At 46.9% G+C, this 14,147-nt stretch overlaps 1 long non-coding RNA gene across 1 annotated transcript in view; it reads left to right on the forward strand.

The window, feature by feature from the left end:
- The first annotated feature begins 947 nt into the window (after positions 1 to 947).
- The window catches only part of LOC109303477, a 25,653-nt gene continuing 12,453 nt past the window's right edge, over positions 948 to 14,147 (forward strand). The window contains exons 1-2 of the long non-coding RNA XR_002099132.1: positions 948 to 1,110; positions 1,209 to 1,515. This is a non-coding gene — a long non-coding RNA (uncharacterized LOC109303477). The remainder of the gene's footprint in view (positions 1,111 to 1,208; positions 1,516 to 14,147) is intronic.

Below are 14,147 nucleotides of genomic sequence, written 5' to 3' on the forward strand. Positions count from 1 at the left end.
CTGGATATTTAGTTACCTGCTCCAGCCAGAGATTCTGGCCATCACTCCTCCCCCTGCATCTGGTGTGCCAGGACTTTCATTTCCTTCCTGGCTGAAACAGGTAACCAAACAGGCCTGGGGTGGGAGACTTTACGTATTGCTACAAGAAGGACAGAGGGAGGGGTGGGAGGTGTGGCAGGGTGCAAATGTAGGCATTGGTCCTTGGGCACCAGAGACCTAACTTACGTCACTGCATAAACTTCCTTAGATCCCAGTCATGTGATTAGGTTAGCATCTGTGGCAGGTGATCTGCCAGGGGCCTAAGAGTAGAAATAGATATCACCTGATGTTGCATTTGTGTCACTGTAAAAATGTTTCAAGTTTGTGAACAAATAGATGTCCCTACCCTTTGTCACACCACCTTGGTGGTGCAACAAAAGGTAGTCTACTTTATTACAGTGGACTCCTGTCTGTTTGCTTTGTGGTGGGAAAGTGTAGGCAGCCCAGAGCTGCCTGTACTCTCCAGCTACCCTGGGCAGGTGCTCTGGGGGCTTGAGGGGCCTGATCCTGTGCAGCCCAAGAATTCCTGCATGCCTGCCGCAGCTTGATCCTCTTTGTTCGTCTGTTTTTACCCTTAGAGACATTTGAAATACAGAATACTGTAGGTGTGGTACTAAAATGTGCCATTAGAGGGAGTTGGTTTATTATGGCTTATTTGACAGGACCACAGTCCTTCAGCCAGTGGGTGACAAGCAAGTAATGAGTCTGAAGGAAGATGTCAACAAATGAAATGAGGGGAGCAGCTTTAGGTATGTGAGAGCGTCTTAGATATCCCTGGAGATAAGAGGCTGCCAGCACTGTATGAAGCGTCCATCCTGTGGACAGATGTGTTTCATAGCCATAAATAGATTCTTATCCATGTTGTTATTATATCTGTTATGTATTTCTGAGGCTTATACCAAAATATTCAGAAATCCTTACCCTTCAGATGGGCTTTTCGACATTAAAACTAGAGAGATAAACCTGAAGGTATTTTGGAGTGAGGTGGGGTTCCTGCAGTGGGAAATCTCTACATTTTAGGAAATCAGTGGCTCTGGAAAGAGCAAACAAAACACCTTTTACAAATTTAGGGTGAGTAGCAACCAGAGAAGAACCGTACATAGATAAAGGACTGCAAAATCCTGTCTCTACATCCTGTTCAGTTCAGCTCTTTCTTCTCTCTCACTAAGAATGCTGCGAGGCCAAAGAGGCTGAGACTGTGAGAGCCGATAGAGGGATTCTCAAGAGAACTGGAAATGGAGGAAGTGATTAAGAAGCTATTGGATCAAGAGTGACTGTGTGCGCCCTGATCTGGCTTCAGGGAATTAGGAGCAGATTCTTTCCTGAAACTCAGCTGCACATGTGTCAGGAGGCAGGCATTTACTGTCTTCAGACTGAGGAAGGCTATTCTATTTGACAAAGATCTGATGTCTTCTCAGGTGAAGGGACTGCAAATAGCCTCAAGCAATATTCCCCCTAATCCAGAACTGAGTAGAGGTAAGTACTCATTTTCTTTAAGCTATTAGAATTCATTTTGAAAACAACAACTTCCTTGCCTGATCATTCGTTTCCACACAAAGAGAGACCTGGCTATATCATCTTGATAGAAGTAAATGACAATATAGTTAAATCTGAGCTTTGTACGAATTAACTCTGTGGAGTTGTTCTCCCCAAAAATGTTGCTTCTTCCATGTAGTTTCTATATGTTGGGTCTGTTTTTTATTCCATATGTTGGGTCTGCTTTATTTTTAGTAGATGATTCACATTCAAACTTTAGGGCCAAAGTTTTAAAACACAGGAGTCTAACCGTTAAAGAGCATGGGCTCAATTCATCATTACCCTGCCCTTAATTTACATGTGACCAAAGTAAATATAATATGCCACCTTTCTAATTCAGTAGCGGTCCTGCTTTTCTCTGTGTTTGAAAGTTGATACAACTGAAGTATAAGTGAATTGGAGAGACTTCTCAGTACTAATCTGGGCTGTAAGCAGCAAAGTAGCACTGTAGGAAAACAACTAGTGAGACCTGGAACAAACAGAGCAGGAAAAAAGAGGACTCGGCAGCTTTCATGCAAACCCAGAGGGTAAAGTTCCTTCTGCTTTGAGCCTGATTCTAGAATTGCAGGATTCTGCGCCGAGTGAGACCGAGGGAGTGAGAAACCTGATGACATACAAGAAAAGTCTTGAGAAGCTAGGAACTACAATTACAGCCACTGCATTGTAGGCTGCTGTGGCATTACAGAACCAAGATTTGACCTCATTCCTGGTATCTGAGGCTGGTTTATACCTGAGAAATTATAGTGGTGTAACTGGGTCAGTTACTGATATTATCTTTTTGCAGATCAAATTATAATGGTAGGAGCCCTCATGCGGGTATAGTTATAGCAGTCAGTATAAAGGTATCTTATACCAATATAGATTGTTTCTGTACTTAGATGGGAATGAGCTCTCCCACTGTAAGCACCTTAATGCTGGTGTACCAGTACACACATGGGGTATGTGACTGTATCAGTCTAGTTAAAGTGGAAAAACGTGTATAGACAAAGCCTCAGAGAGTGGAGTTCTTTGAACTACATTGTGCTTTCTGCTAACCAGGGGGATTTACACTTATCTTTATTATGGATGTTTTAGTCAGGGAACTTATTATGCCTGAACAAACACTGGTTTATTCCAAGATAAAAGGAATAAAAATAATTTATTCCAAATTCATTGCTTATTCTTGTTTGAAATTCTCTTACAGCTTCTAAAATTCTATTTTAAGGCTATTCCTTCCTTGGGTGGGCATTTGACTTTAATTAATTCAGGATATTTAAGTGCTACATTTCAAACAGTGCAGAAACAAGTTACAGAGGGAGATGATGCTGGATCCTTTTTTTAAATTTTAAATAAAGTAAATTATGCTAACTGATATAATTTGCTCTGTGCAGCAGGAAGCTCTAGGTTGAAGTTCCCACCATGACCACAGTTTACTTCTGAAAAAAAAAATCTACCTTCTGTGAACAGTTTTAAATATAGTAACCTGGATGACAATACTGTAACAGACAAGTACACTTCTGTCAATGTTCAAAATGCCCATAATTCACATGCAAACCCTCAGCATAGCAGTGAACCACAGAAGGTGCATACATTTTTGAGACTTCCTATATTAAAACTTCATAGAATGAACAAATATTCACAACAGGAAATATTTTATATTTTAATGTATTTAATAGACTAGGGAGCTATATGCAGAGAAAGAATGGCCAAAGGAGGCATGCAAGCTGGAACCTGAAGCACTTGGATTTTGGAAAATAAGAAACATGGCTTGGGTGTTTTGCTACCCACAAGTCAAAGTGCAGCTTCTTGCAGTACATCTGGTTTTAGGAGAAGGATATCAGATTTCTGTTTGCTTGAGTGCATCAGAAAAGGCCTAGCTTTCTTAAGCTAGGAGCAATCAAATCCAAATTGTAGATGGACTCAATGATAACATGTGTCCAGGGACCAGAGTCCCTAAGTAAGTGTAGAACGTTCTACCCGAAGCTGGCACCTGCGTATACTAATTCGTTTTTTTAACAGATTTTTCATGGTACTATTCACTAAAATTCAGTTTTATAAGTTGGATACCTGCAGAGAGCCACTTGCTGGTTCTTTTTCAAACCGTACCTTACCTCCCACTACTTGCCTGCTACACCTTTGTTGTTGTTAATTGTTGATGGGAGAGGTCCTTGAGAGTTGGTAGTCAGTTATCTCTTGGCGTAGGCTGATCTGTCCACCTATACCTGGGGCTTTTTTGCCTTCTCATGGTACTTCCCTTTCTAGGGGACACACCCCATTCGTTGCTGGAGCACTTGTTGGGGTCTCAGCTGTCACAGCCTCAGCCCCCTTTTCCTCTCTGGCCACAACCTTCACCTGAGCCTACTGTTCAAGGCCTCAGCCTCCAGGGTTCAGTCCGCTTGGACAGCAGCCCCTTTTCTAGGGTACACCTGCTGCTCAATAGTGTCTGTCTTTCTGTCTCAGAGTCTGACCTCTGGTACTTATTGCATCCTCAAGCACCCCTATCCATGGCCTCCTTATTGCCCCTTTTAGCCACTCCTGGTCCACTAATAGTGTCAATTAGAACATGAACACCAGCCTCATGACTGTACAAACAGTATCCTCCCAACCCTGGGTTAATACTTCCTTGCAGCCTATGAGTTCCCCTTGGCTTCTTCACAGCTCTCTCGCACTGCTCAGGCACCAGTCAGTCCACCTTCTGCAACCAGCTTACAGAGGAACTCCTTAGCCTACAACCTACGGGACTAGTCTGTCCCTTTCCAGCTCAGAGCCCCCTTCTTCAGTGCCCCCTTATCCTTTTGTCTCTCTTTCTCCAGTGTCACTTGCAGTTAATTGCCTTAGTAGCTGCCTGGTGTTTTACCCATTCAAACTTTCTTAGTAATGGGGGCAGGGATTTCCTGTTACAATAAATCATTAAGATATTACTTCAGATGACCTGGGATGCAACCATAATGATGTAATTAATGGATGTGGATGCTTTTAGTTTTATGGGAGGTATTTGGATAGTATCTTTGAGGGAAATGTGAGACACTGAAGGCATGATACTGAGCTTCTCAGAAGTAAAAAACGATCACAATTCAGCATAAAGAGACTAAGTTACATTTTTTTGTAAGTGATTGACCACATGGTGTTGCATGGGATGTGTGCTTATAAGAGTGGGCTTTTCTGGCCAGCAGTGACTGTTGGGGTTATGCCTGCACCTTGGCTGTGTCACCCCACTTTCCAGTCAATTGCATTATTGGGCAGGGTGAGCCCAGCCATTCCCAAGTTTTTTCTCATTGCCAGTGTCAGCATAATAAGATTCCCTCAGGTATAGCAAATCATACCAGCAGCTTTGCAACTGCAGACTTGAATGTCTTGGAAGACCAGCTGAGCAGTAGAGTTGCCAACCCACGACAAATTCTTTTACTGACAATCTGCAAAGTTTTTACTGACAACCAAACTTTTTTAGTGACATGCAACCCTTCTGCCAGGCCCTAGACAATGGCTGGGTTCAAATTTAGGATTTTAACACCAACCCATATTAAAAGAAGTTTGGTTGTCAGTAAAAAGTTTGTAGAGTATCAGCAAAAAATGTTCTTGGGTTGGCAACTCTGCTTGACTGTAGAAATGGTTTTATAGTATACTGCCCTCAACCCAGGGGTCTTCTATTTATCCCACAACCTGATGCCCCACACCATATCCTGCACCATGCTGCCTCCACCAGCCCACTCCCCAGTTTTGCCCCTTCTGGCTCTGTTCCCTCATCCCAGAACAGACCACTAAATAAAGACTACTGTGTGCCTACCAGTGTACATTTATGGATAGTTGGCAAGCCTACCAAGCAGGTACTTATCAGAAGGTCAAGTGGGGATTATCAGGAATTTATTTCTGCATAGATTCTTCTGCAGATGGAGAAACCAAGAATGAGGACAAGACCCACCAAACATTCTGTCCAAAGATGGAGGGTCTAAGTATAGGCTCTGCACTTATGTTTTTCTCATCTTTGGAGGTATAGGGATCATGCATGCCCCTCCATAAACCTCATCAATAGCAAGAGCCCTGAGGAGACTTGTATAATATACTGCATACAGCAGTAGTGATCATGCTAATATCAGCTTAATTTATCTATTATTGATATTCAGACATAGTGAACTTAGCCGTCAGCACAGCTCACAAGTTACTGCCTCACCTTGCAGAACAAGACTTGGATTCTATACTGTATGTAGCACTGTAGATGTGAGGTAGCAAACTACCACCAGAACAAACTGTTAAGATGAAGTCTAGAACATATTAGAAAAAGACTCTTACTAGACAGCTCTTGTGTTGACCTATGTTGTCCATGTGGATTCCATGCCCTACCATCTTTCCCAGCATTACAGAAGCCTATGCTATCTGGATTCTGTGCTGCAAAGAAAATGAAGGAATGACTGGAGGGCACATGCACATCCAGAGCATAGGTATACCTTATAAACCAAATTAAGTCTGATATCATGAACACCAGAACTGGATACATGATGCATCTCAAGCAACCAGAGGTAGGTAGCAAGTCTTTTTTCGTTGTAAGTTAGCATATAAACTGATCTAATGAGAATGACAAGTATTTTTTTCTTTACTCAAAATTTTAAGGGATAAAAAAGTCACATGGAGAAGATCAACATTCCAGAAGTAAGGTCTGATTTTATTGCCTTAGCACTGTGTAGTGTGAGTGGTAAATATTATTGAATTCAACTTCTCCACTTATTCAGACCAATGGGAGTATTTTTAAAACCACCTTGAGCTCAGTCTTTTTTGATTAAAATAACAGAGGTGGTAAAGAACTGATGAATCAGTTCTAAAGCGCATAGTATTTATGAGCCAAAAGTGGTGAAATTTCACACATGGCCCCAATTTTTGGTTTAAAAAAGTAACCCCAAATCCACATTTTTCCATGATTAAAATGAAACACCACTAATATATAGATATATAGTCATAGATTCATAGATGTTAGGGGCTGGAAGGGACCTCACGAGATCATCAGGTCCAGCCCCTCTGACTCCAGCAATCTTTCCTGCTCAAGTTCAGATGAGCCCAGCAAGGTGAGCATCCAGGTGTTTTTTGAAGATATCCAGAGTAGGTGATTGTATCACTTCTGGGGGGAGTCTATTCCAGACACGGGACACTCAAGTTATAAGCACATTTTTCGTTATGTTTAATCTATAGTGGTCTTCTAGCAATGTATGACCGTTAGTCCTAGTCTTCCCCTGGGAAACCCTGGTGAAAAGATATTCTCCTAATCCCTGATATGTATCTGTAACAGGGCACTAAGGAGCCTGCTACTTAGAAAGCCAGAGTAGTGGCTCAGGTGCTGGTTGCTAGGGGCAGCCAGAAGGAGCTAAGGGCCCACACCCTGGTGAGTCAGCTGACCGGAAGGGGCAGGGCTGACTACTATAAGACACAGACTGGAGGCTGTGAGTGCTCTCTCTCTCTTTTTCTCTGCCTCTGCCTCTGCTGGTAGCCAGGAAGAAGGAGTCCTGCCTGACTAAGGGAAAGAGGTCGGCCTTGAATGTAGGAAAGAGAAAAAGGCCTGGATGTATAAGCCTCTAGTTACATGGGTGAGAGATGTGGTGTGGTTTGGAGAACGTTTAGCCAGGAGGATTAACTTTGTGTTATAGACCAGGGTCTTGTGTTATTGTTTGTTGTTGTTGTTGTTACACTGGAGGACAGGGTGAGGCTATTAGGAGTTGGAGGAGGCCTCATAGGGGCTCCCCAGTAGCGTGGGGACCCCGGTGCCAGAGAGGGCACATCAGTCAGGGGTGCATTGACCCCAGCCCCAAAGAGGGCAGTTGCGAGACGCCCCGGAAAAGGGGCGGAGATTGTTGATGAGTGCCACGGAGCACGGTTGCGAGGCAAGCCAGAAGCGCCGGTGGGACGCAGGAGAATAAAATCGACCAAACAATGTCTGGTACATCTGCGAGGCTTGGGGCGTGGTACAGGGGTGGTTGGAGCCACGAGTAGCCAATAAGGCTGGGGTGCCTGGAACCCCATTATGGAACCGAGCTGCAGGGGGAACCAGCAGAACTGTAGTCAAGGGAATGACGGGCAGCCTTCCTACATAACTACAGGACATCAAAGACGTGGCAGGAGAGATTGTGAGGGTGCTTCAACACCAACTTGGCACGGCAGGGGGCACTAGGGGAGACCACAGCCACCGCGCTGCTACAGCATCCTTTATATATTGGCAGGCTACCACCAAGTCCCCTCTGAGTCTTGTCTTCTCCAGGCTGAACAGACCCAGTCTCTCAGCCTCTCGTTGTCTAGCCTGCTCTCCATACCTCTAACCATATGCGTAGCTCTCCTTTGGACTCTCTCAGCTTCTCCACATCCTTCCTGAAGTGTTGTGCCCAGAACCGGATTCAGTACTCCAGCTGCGGCCACACCCATGCTGAGTAAAGCGAGAGGATGACATCTTTAGTCTTGTTTGTGATGCATCAGTAGATGCATGACAGTGTTTTGTTTGCTTTGCTCCCTATGGCATCGCATTGGTGGCCCATGTTCATTGTATGGTCTATCAAGACCCCCAGGTCTCTTTTGGTTGAGGTGCTGGGAAGTGTAGCACTACCAAGCCTGTAAGTATGTTGCGGGTTGTTTCTCCCCAGGTGGAGCACCTTACACTTTTCAGTGTTAAACATCATCAGGCTTTGATCCACCCACCTTGTGAGCCTGTCCAGGTCAGCCTGTATCCTCAGGCCTATTCTCCAGTTTGACTTCAGTCCTCCACAATTTGGTGCCATCTGAGAACTTTGCCACTCTTTTTTTAACACCCAAGTCCAAATCATTAATGAACAGGTTAAAAAGCACTGGTTCGAGTATTGAACCCTGTGGGATGCCACTGGTCACCAAGCACCATGTTGACTCAGTTCCAGGTATTATTACTCTCTGGGTCCTACCTCGGAGCCAGTTCACTAGCCATTGGACTGTTGGGTTATTGAGACCACAGTTCTCCAATTTACCATGACCACATCATGGGAGAGCAAGTCAAAGGCTTTTTTGATGTCCAAGTATATGACATCAACCTCATCTCCCTTATCCAGGCGGTGTGTTACCCAATCATAGAAGGAAATGAGGGTGGTCAGGCATGACCTGCCTGCAATAAAACCATGTTGGCTATTTGGTAGAATGTTGCCTTCTGTTAGCCTATTGCTAATGGATTCTTTGATAATTTTTTACAGGATTTTTCCAGGGATTGAGGTCAAACTGATTGGCCTGTAATTCACTGGATCCTCCTTCCTGCCCTTCTTGTAGATAGGCACCACATTGGCCCCCTTCCAGTCTTCTGGAACCTCTCCTGAGCACTGTGAGTTCTCAAATAGTCTTGCCATGGGTCATACGATGATGTCAGACAATTCTTTCAGTACTCTCAGATACAGTTCATCTGGGCCTGCTGATTTGATGTTCTAAAAAATGCCTCTCTAGATGTTCCCTCACGAGATCTTTGCCAATTGTAGGTAGGTGATCGCCCCCACCTTGATCATCCTATATCCTGTCAAGCAGGGTACCATCCTTGGACTGGTGGAATACTGACACAAAATAATTGTTGAGTTTGCATTTCTCCTGGGCATCAGTTGACAGCTGTCCCATTTTGTTCAGCAGGGGTCCAATGTTCCCTTATTTTTTTTCCAACTTCCTATGTATTTGAAGAAGGGCTTTTTATTGCTCTTGACTTCCGTTGCCAATTTGAATTCAGTTTCCACCTTTGCTTTTCTAATCCTCTCCCTACAGGTGCGGGCTATTGCTGTGTACTCTTCCTTGGTGGTATTTCCTGACTTCCATCCCTTGTAAGTTTCTCTTTTCAATTTCAGGAGGTCCATGACTTTCCCATTGAGCCAAGAGCATCTCCCAGCCCTTTTGCTACCTTTCCTGTGGGCCAGAATGGACTTACTTTGTGTTCCAAGGATTGCATCCCTGAGGAATGACCACTTGTTTTGGACCCCCTGCCTTATCAGACCATGGTCCCTCAGGGCCTTGCCAGCTAAACTCCTACGCTTGTGGAAGTACATTTTCCTAAAATCAAGGATTTCAGCTCTGCTGATTTCCCTGCCTTGTGATGGACGGAGAAAGTAGCTTCCCTTCAAACATCAGGTCACCCACTAGATCGGGGTGGGCAAAATGCAGCCCATGGGCCAGATGTGGCCCACCAGGCCATTTTATCTGGCCCACAGGGCCCCTAAAAAATTTAGAAAATTAATATTTATCTGCCCCTGGCTGCCTGTCATGCAGCCATGGATGGCTTACGAAAACTCAGTAAGCGGCCCTCTGCCCAAAATAATTGCCCACCCCGCACTAGATCATCTCCTTTGGCCAGGGCCAAATTCAGTACTGCCTTATCCCTTGTTGGCCCGTAGACTTCTTGAGTCAGATAGAGCTCATCAATACAAGTGGGGAACCTTTGTGACTGATCAGATTTCGCTGAGTGCTCTTCCCATGAGTTGTCTGAGTAGTTGAAGTCACTCATGACGACCATGCTCCGAGACCATGCAACATCTGCCAGTTCTCTAGAGAACTCATCAAGCTCTTCCTTTTGGTTCAGTGGTCTGTAATAAACTCCTACAGTTATATCCCCTTCACCATGTTCTCTCTGCAATTTAACCCAGAAGGTCTCAAGTAGCCCTTCTCTAGAGCCAAACTCCACTTCTAAGGATATGAACTGCTCCTTAACATAGAAAGCCCCCTCCCCCCATTCTTTCCAACCCAATCCCTCCTGTGCATGGTGTAGCCCTCTATGCTCCAATCATAGGTGGAGTCCCAGCAGGTCTCTGTTATCCCTATGAGATCGTATTCCTTATTGCTTAGCAGGGGGGCCAGTCCCTCCTGCTTATTCCCCATGCTCCTGGCATTTGTATACAGGCAACTAAGCCTGCCATTGCTGTGGTATTTATCCACCTGTCTCCTGGCAATCTTTGTTTAAAGCCCTATTCAGGAGGTCTGCCATTCTAGCTGAGAAAAGCTCCTTCCCCTTTGGCATGAGGTGGATGCCATCCCTTCCCAACAATCCACTATCTCTAAAGTGTATTCTGTGGTCAAAGAAGCTGAAACTCTCACAGTGGCACCAGCACCGTAGTCTTCTGTTCACTTCTTCTATGCATCTATCCCTCCTGTGCCCATGACCTATAACAGGGAGGGCTGAAGAGAAAACTACCTGTGCCCCCGTATCCCTGAGCCCAGCCCCAAAAGCCCTGTGGTCACTCATGACCCAGTCAGGATTGTTCTGAGCTATGTCATTTGTGCCCACATGGATGAGGAGCATGGGATAGTGGTTGGAGGGCCAGACAAGTTTAGGAATCCTCTCTGCTACATCCCAGATATGGAGGCAGCAGACCTCACAGGCCAGGGGTCTGGGCAGCAGATTGCTCCCTCTGTGTGCCTCAGAAGGGAGTTGTGCACCATCACCTGGCACTCCAGAGACCTCATTAAGGAGCATATCCCACAGGTGCAGGTGACCTTCCTCATTCCCAGTTGCTGGCAGCTGTGCCGGGTGGCCCCTATAGCCTGGAGCCAGGTGCTCTGTCTAGGTGGAGGCTGGAACCATAGGCTCCATATGGGTAGAGGCCTCAGTGGCATGAAGGGGGGGAGCTTCAGCTGGGGTTGAGGTGGGAACCACGTTGTACAATGTGTCCCCACCATTGTATGGGTAATAAACTATGCGACTACTGAGTATTCAACTGCTTCTCGGGCTTTTTTTCCGAGGCCTCTTGCCCTTCCCATGCAGCCTTCCACACAAACTCCTGAGCTAACTCACACACCGGGCCCAGATGTGTTCCTGTTTGCATGCTTTCTTCATGCGGCTCCAGTCATGCAGCTCCCTAGGGTGGTGACATAGGCAGCAGAAGGGGAGTACCCCCCGCACTTCTGTGGGATGTGGGGGAGTCCCCCCGCACTCCTGTAGGACTCTCTATCCATCCCAGCATTGCAGCATTCACGAGCCACACTGGTACCTCGAGGTATGTAGAAAAAACATTTAAAGCTGTGTCTATGTCCGAATCACTGATTCTCCAAATCAGCATTGAATCTTCAGATTTGGATTCAGCTGAATCAAATCAGGAGCAGTGATCCGAATCAATGAATCAAATCACTGTCCCCCAATTTGGGCCAAATCCAAATCCGAATCAAATAGGTCCCACTTTGCACAACCCGAACAAGCAGCCAGAGCCTGCAGGTGGGCAGGAACTCAGCCTGGCTAGGCCCCATGTGAAGCAGCACCCAGCTGAGCAGGTAAATGTGTGGACGGGAAGGGGCACGGGGGAGGGAAGGGGCATGGGGTGGCAGATCAAGGATCCTGTGGGGTTGGGTGAATGGGGCCCTGGAGCAGGTTGTGGAATGCTCACTGCCCAGATGGTTCATTCAGGGGTGTGGGGGGGGTGGGGCTCCCACTGCTGCATGCACCCCTGGGGCAGGCACAGGGGATATGTGCCCCCTGATTTGTGCTGTGTGTGAGGCGGAGGCGGCATCCACTGCGGGCTGCACCCCATTGCCAGTGCCCCGGAATCCATGCAACACCATGTGCCTCCCACTGCTGGGCAGGTGCTGCAGGCAGTGTGCAGGAAGCACCTGGCATCGCGTGGCTGCTGGGACACTGGCAGGGGGGTTCAGAGCACAGCCCGCAGCGGCAGCCATCTCCACCCTGCAGGCAGCACAGATCAGAGGGGGTCACATATCCCCTGTGCCTTCCCTGGGGATGTGAGCAGCAGTGGTCACCCTCCACTGTGCCCCTGGACAAGCCGCACTGGCTCCGAGTGTCCTACAACCCACCCTGGCCCTGGGGACCCATTCACCCCAGCCCCTGCCCCTGTGTCTGCTCCACTCCCTCCCTCACCATGGGGGCCTCAATCTGTCTCCTTGCCCCTTCCCCATGACAGGCTGAATTGCTGGGGCAGGGGGGCAGGGGTGTGTGCTTGTGCACATGTGCTCTCAGCCCACCCAAATCATATTTTCTTCCTCCGCCTATAAGCGGCAGGTAAGAAAGAACTTGTTGGTGGGGGAGGGCATTCCCCTCCCCAGCTCCACTCAGTTGCCACATCCCACCCACTGCAGCATACCACAGCCACATATGTATGTCCCAGTCACTGCAGTTAAGCCATGGCTATGCATGAGTGCACACATACACTCATGTGCACATCTGTGCACAGATCCCTTCCCCTATACATAATAGCGTTTCATTTTAATTGTGGAAAAATGTGAATTTGGAGTTACTTCTTTTAACTAAAAATTGGGAATTGTTTTAAATAAAAACCCACAATCCCTGGTAATTAGAAAGATGTAGCCTTCAGTTCCTAGTCCTAAGTGAACAGCTAACCACTCTATTTTAAACCCTATTTTACTAGAGCCCTGTGAAAAAGTTCCCATTATCCACTCCCTTGCTCTTGGAGATAACGGAGAGTAAAGGCACAGACAGAAGTGATAAATATTGCCTGATCTGGCCCCTGAAAACACTCTACACTCATGATCTAACACAAGTGCATGGCTGCAGAGTGTTTGAAAGGGGCCTAATCCTGCAACAATTTGAACCTTCATTATATGAGGGTTCAAAGGCAGGTACTCCAAAGTGGAGTGCCCCCTCCCCCGCCTTCATTGATGCAGCCTTGCCCTGCTCCCAGCACTGGTTTCAGAATGGGAAGGGGGGGAAGGGAGCTGAGGGAACTCATTCTGGTGAGTGAGGGAACTCATTCTGCCCAGCCAATGCTGGAGAGTGGGGCAGGTGGATTGGAGCCCCCTGAGGTTGGGGGCTCTGATATGCCCATCTCCCCATTCCACCGTAGGTTGTGGAAGCCCCGGAATGGATTTCCCTCCCACGCCTTCTCCTTCTCCCATCCTGAGGCAGCGTGGGGGTCCAGGAGAGGGGGGCAGGGCTAGGGGAAAAGAATGCTGAGATGCAGCCCCTCTCTCTGGATCAGCTTCAAATTGGAGCTCAATCCCCCACCCTCCTGACCCAATAGCTAACATCTGTTGGGTCAGGAGAATTAGTCTAACTCATGGCACTTTATGTGAAGTGCCATGAATTAGACCAGGGAACTGCACTTCTGTCTGCACCCTAAATCTCTTGACTGAGAGCAGTGAAGATCAAATTCTTTAGTTAAGGTATGATCTGCTATTATGGGAAGCTGTATTCCCCATATTCATTCAGCACTGGCATAGATTTTACCTTGTTAGATGCACCTTATATCACTTTATGTAAAGAACATTCACCTAATGTTGGTGGGCAAGCTGAGGGACTGTGGCATTGACGAATGCAGTCACATGGTGGCAAACTGGCTCCAGGGGTGCACCCAGAGGGTGGTGGTGGATGGGTCGATGTCAGCCTGGGAGGGTGTGGGCAGTGGAGTCCCCCAGGGCTTGGTCCTTGGGCCGGTGCTGTTCCATATCTTCATTAGTCACCTGGACGAGGGTGTGGAGTGCACCCTGTTCAAGTTTGCTGATGACACCAAGCTGTGGGGTAAAGTGAATACACCGGCAGGCAGGGACTGCATCCAGGCAGACCTGGATAGGTTAGAGAAGTGGGCGGATCTGAACAGGATGTGGTTCAACAAGGACAAGTGCAGAGTGCGGCACCTGGGGAGAGGGAACCAGCATTATGGTTATAG

This window comes from Gavialis gangeticus, unplaced genomic scaffold, assembly GCF_001723915.1.
Source record: "Gavialis gangeticus isolate Ggan-Ray unplaced genomic scaffold, GavGan_comp1, whole genome shotgun sequence".
NCBI lineage: Eukaryota > Metazoa > Chordata > Crocodylia > Gavialidae > Gavialis > Gavialis gangeticus.